General features: G+C 28.5%; 3 non-coding genes across 3 annotated transcripts; all 3 read right to left on the bottom strand.

Annotated features, from left to right (window-relative positions):
* Positions 1-1,378: 1,378 nt before the first annotated feature.
* Positions 1,379-1,450, bottom strand: TRNAG-UCC (transfer RNA glycine (anticodon UCC)). The gene has a single exon. It is a non-coding gene; the product is annotated as a tRNA-Gly (tRNA).
* Positions 1,451-2,371: 921 nt separating this feature from the next.
* TRNAG-UCC (transfer RNA glycine (anticodon UCC)) lies at positions 2,372-2,443 on the bottom strand. The gene has a single exon. It is a non-coding gene; the product is annotated as a tRNA-Gly (tRNA).
* Positions 2,444-3,364: 921 nt separating this feature from the next.
* Positions 3,365-3,436, bottom strand: TRNAG-UCC (transfer RNA glycine (anticodon UCC)). Its single transcript has one exon. It is a non-coding gene; the product is annotated as a tRNA-Gly (tRNA).
* Positions 3,437-5,715: the final 2,279 nt, after the last annotated feature.

The following is a 5,715-nucleotide window of genomic DNA, read 5'->3' as shown; positions in this document are numbered from 1 at the left end:
AAAGTTTTAAGAAACACATATTTAAAACATGTTATGACACATTTAATCGATTAAAACAAGCTCTTAATTGATTATTCTAATAGAATTTTGAAAATATTTCCAACACCTTTATGAAATAAATGATTATTAATCTCTTTAATTGATTAAATATGCTTGTTATTAAATATTTTAAATTGATTTAATAAATTGTAGAAACACTTAATTATTATTTTGTTCATCTCAAATATCTTTCTATTTTAATTGATTATTTAAGCTAGATAATTGATTATTTTGTTATGAAAACCTTTTAAAAATAGTTTAATCAATTATATAAAAATCTGATTGATTAAAATTGCTGAAAGAATTTTTAAGTTTGATACTATTTTTTAGAAAAATGTTTTTTTCTTTTAATATATGTTGTACGCTAGAACAATATAAACTTATTAAAACAATTATTTAGTATTAATATCTTCAAACATCAAAACATCTTCATCAACACTTGGATCTTTGAAGGTCTTCTTTAATATCAATAATTTCTTCACTCTTTTTTTTTTTTTTTAATTTTGAATGGTAGCATAGTTTTTCCATAACAATGTACTCTCCTTAACTTTTTCCTTCCAAAGAATGATTAAAATGTTGGTTCCACATATTAACTTTAGTTTTGAGTGGAACCTTAAAGCTTAATCTAATAAAATAGATCATTGTGAATGATTAAAGAATATATTTATATGTATTTCATAAATAATTGTAAATATGCAATAGCATCCTCTATTTCTTTATTTTTTTTTTCTGTTTTGGCCTTATTGACGTTGACAAGTCCTAACCAATATGTTAGCAAATGACAAATAGAAAAAATAAAACAAATAAATACACTTATAAAGATTAAAATTTTTCTTGAGTTATCTAAAATTACAACAAATTTTACCACAATATAAGAGTTTTTTAATGTTAATTAAAATAAGACAACCTTTTCGAAATCTTAAACTTTTTAATTTTAGTGAACTTTTGAACTCAAATGTTGATGTTTTCTTTGGTACCTGGCAACTGTGGTTTATAGCTTCCTATTAGGAAAATGATAAGCAACTTTGTTATTAATACTTTTCTTTATAAGATTAAGAGTCATTTAAGTGAACTAGTAGAAAGTTTCAAAACGACACTACAACTCTTACACATTTGATTGAGGAACTCAATTACAAAAACTTAAAAAGTAAAAGCTAAATCAAAAACTATCCAAACTTAATTATGCAAATCTAGAGAGAAAAATTTGAATGAAACTCAAACATGATATCGTCCTAAGAAAATTACTTGATTCCAGCTATCATTAAAATATTATTTCCATGATCCAAAGATTACAAAACACTAAAAGATGAACCCAATTACGAAATTTAAGATGACTGCATGCGTTTGCCGGGAGTCGAACCCGGGTCTATTGCTTGGAAGGCAATTATCCTAACCGTTGGACTACAAACGCTTCATGCTTGACTTTAACTTTCTTTAGAAAATTCTAACAAACATTGTTTTGGCACAAAATAAAGGTCAAAGTACAATGATGGTTTCATATACACTAATCAAATAAATTAGAATTTGATTATTATATAAGGAACTCGACTTTAGTCGGTATAAGAGTTAAAGAAATAACAATAAAAAATACATCATAGATTTGAAACGCTCACTTGAATCAATTTGTTTCTTTTATTTTAAGTGGTGGTACTTTTGAACTCTTGAATCAATATATTTATATGTATTTCATAAATAATTGTAAATATGCAATAACATTCTCTATTTCTTTATTTCTTTTTGGTTTTGGCCTTGTTGATGTTGACAAGTCGTAACAAATATGTTAGCAAATGACAAATAGTAAAAATAAAACAAATAAATACATTTATAAAGATTAAAACTTTTCTTGAGTTATCTAAATTTACAACAGATTTTACCATAGTATAAGAGTTTTTTAATGTCAATTAAAATAAGACAACCTTTTTGAAATCTTAAACCTTTTAATTTTAGTGAACTTTTGAACTCAAATGTTGATGCTTTCTTTGGTACTTATGTTTTGGCAACTACGGTTTATACCTTCCTATTAGGAAAATGATAAGCAACTTTGTTATTGATACTTTTCTTTATAAGATTAAGAGTCATTTAAGTCAACTAGTAGAAAGTTTCAAAACAACACTACAACTCTTACACATCTGATTTAGGAACTCAATTACACAAACTTAAAAGGTAAAAGCTAAATCAAAAACTATCTAAACTTAATTATGCAAATCTAGGAAGAAAAAATTGAACGAAACTCAAACATGATATCGTCCTAAGAAAATTACTTGATTCCCTCCATCATTAAAATATTATTTCCATGATCCAAAGATTACAAAACACTCAAAGAATGATTGCATGCGTTTGCCGGGAGTCGAACCCGGGTCTATTGCTTGGAAGGCAATTATCCTAACCGTTGGACTACAAACGCTTCATGCTTGGCTTTAACTTTCTTTAGAAAATTCTAACAAACATTGTTTTGGCACAAAATAAAGGTCAAAGTACAATGATGATTTCATATACATTAATCAACTAAATTAGAATTTGATTATTATATAGGGAACTCCACTTTAGTCAGTATCAAACTTAAGGAAATAACAATAAGAAATACATCATAGATTTGAAACGCTCACTTGAATCAATTTGTTTCTTTTATTTTAAGTGGTGGTACTTTTGAACTCTTAAATAAATATATTTATATGTATTTCATAAATAATTGTAAATATGCAATAACATTCTCTATTTCTTTATTTCTTTTCTGTTTTGGCCTTGTTGATGTTGACAAGTCGTAACAAATATGTTAGCAAATGACAAATAGAAAAAATAAAACAAATAAATACACTTATAAAGATTAAAACTTTTCTTGAGTTATCTAAATTTACAACAGATTTTACCACAATATAAGAGTTTTTTTAATGTCAATTAAAATAAGACAACCTTTTTGAAATCTTAAACTTTTTAATTTTAGTGAACTTTTGAACTCAAATGTTGATGTTTTCTTTGGTACTTATGTTTTGGCAACTACGGTTTATACCTTCCTATTAGGAAAATGATAAGCAACTTTGTTATTGATACTTTTCTTTATAAGATTAAGAGTCATTTAAGTCAACTAGTAGAAAGTTTCAAAACAACACTACAACTCTTACACATCTGATTTAGGAACTCAATTACACAAACTTAAAAGGTAAAAGCTAAATCAAAAACTATCTAAACTTAATTATGCAAATCTAGGAAGAAAAAATTGAACGAAACTCAAACATGATATCGTCCTAAGAAAATTACTTGATTCCTCCATCATTAAAATATTATTTCCATGATCCAAAGATTACAAAACACTGAAAGAATGATTGCATGCGTTTGCCGGGAGTCGAACCCGGGTCTATTGCTTGGAAGGCAATTATCCTAACCGTTGGACTACAAACGCTTCATGCTTGGCTTAAATTTTCTTTAGAAAATTCTAACAAAACATTGTTTTGGCACAAAATAAAGGTCAAAGTACAATGATGATTTCATATACACTAATCAACTAAATTAGAATTTGATTATTATATAGGGAACTCCACTTTAGTCAGTATCAAACTTAAGGAAATAGCAATGAGAAATACATTATAGATTTGAAACGCTCACTTGAATCAATTTGTTTCTTTTATTTGAAGTGGTGGTACTTTTTAAATAATTTTTAACATAAAAACAATAGTGAAGAAAATTAAAGAATTGTTGCTTTACTATTCATACTGTAACAATAGTCTTGACATGCTTTCCAATAAATAAAGCAACTATAAACTTACTAACCAAACCTAGTGGTGTGTTTTCAAAACTTAGTTTGGAATGTCAAAATTTTATTTATAAGTGTTTATAAATTTTAGGAGATTAATTATATTGCGTATCTACCTAGCCAAATCATATCATTATTATCATGTCCAAAATGCTCAAATAAGCATTATGATCCTAGTATGAAATCCTTTGAAATAATAATCATCCTAAAATAAGGGTGGAAGTATATTTCAAGTATATTTGAAGATATATGATATTATAAACATAACCCACCTTATGATAAACTAGCATAACACAGGCGTTATCGCGCCTGTGTGTATGAATTTTTTAAATATGCATAATATTATATTAGTAGGTGATAATATTATAATGTTATTAAGTTAATATATATATTAAAATTATATTTATTAAAAATAAAATGAAATATATCAGAATAGATAAAAGAATAATCATTGATAAATAAAGTAGAAGAGAAGAAACATAGACATCTGATTTTATAAAAAATTTGTAAAAATAACGATTAATTTTTAAACATTTAATAAATTATTATATTTAAAGGATAAAATTGGTATTCTAAAAAGTGGACACGAAAAGGGGAATTCTCTTTATATATTGTTATAGATAAGATATGTTATTATACTTTATTTTTTATTATACATTGCATATCAATAAGCCTAAATGGCCTATAAGTATATGTTATGACAGGAAAAACATTCATAAAGATATCTTTTATTAACTTGAGTGTCAGAGTATATGCAGATGGACTTCCCCCTTTGGTTGATTTGGAGCTTAGATACGCATTAGTAAGAAGCCTCGTCCACTTTGGATCAACCATGCCAAAATCCGATAAGAACATTTCGCCCCACCATGGGGCTGAGTAAATATACTTGCCCATGTTCGAAAGTACATGTTGATATGCAACCAAACCAGGCATCCAATTCCTCTGTACTGGATATGGATCAACAAACAGTCAATGTAATCAAGACTCATATAGATTGTAACATCCCGACCGAATATTACTAATTTAAATAATTAAAATAGGGAATAAGTATAAAATCGCATTTATGATAATTCATTTTCCTAAAATGCGGGAAAATTAAAACATTTATTATACCACAATAAACCAAAATCCACAAATTATAATTGTCGATTACAAATTTTGGGTCTGGTAAGATAAATTTTTATAAAATGTTTAAAATCCATAAAACAAGAAAACATCATAAAGGATTTTCCCAAAGCTAGCCCCTCTCTGAAACTATGCTTCACCAGCAATACTTGTAACATCATCTGCTCCCGTGTAACACATTACACGATCATCGCCAAACACAAGCAGATAGAGTGAGCTCAATAAAATAAAACTGCACTACACAATATAATAAATAACCATACAATATTCCAACAGTTCTAATACTTCCAAGTCTCATCACATAGTATACTATTCTCTCATAACCAACCAATTTCCTTTCCTACGCCCTAACGCCTCCTGGGAAGAACAAGCAACAACCCTTACCTATTCACCAAAACCCGATAAGAGCATTACTTTTCTTAGGACTTACAAGCAACCACCCTTGCCTGCTCACAAAAACCAGGAGAGAGCACAACCTTTACGTGTTCACCAAAACTCGGTAAGAGCGTTGCTTTTCCTAAGACTCGCAAGCCATAATCCTTAACCCCCGACTTCCAAATCTTCCTCTGAACGCCTCTTGATTCTACATCTTTTGATGATTACATTGATCGATCTCTACTACCACGAGTGTCTACTCGCCCCTCCGACTACAAGCCACCACCTAATAGTCCACACGCGGGAATAAATTTGTCACGGCCACGATCCGCCACACCAAGTGGAGTTCCCCAATACGAACTACAGTCTGTATTTGTCCCAAGACTACCAAACTAGTCGGATAACACCGAGGAGGGCAATCTTTCGAA

The sequence above is a fragment of the Vigna unguiculata genome, chromosome 2 (genome assembly GCF_037176805.1).
Source record: "Vigna unguiculata cultivar grain cowpea cultivar isolate G323 ecotype 2 chromosome 2, ASM3717680v1, whole genome shotgun sequence".
In the NCBI taxonomy this organism is placed as follows: domain Eukaryota; kingdom Viridiplantae; phylum Streptophyta; class Magnoliopsida; order Fabales; family Fabaceae; genus Vigna; species Vigna unguiculata.
This window is presented reverse-complemented; position numbering and strand designations above follow the sequence as displayed.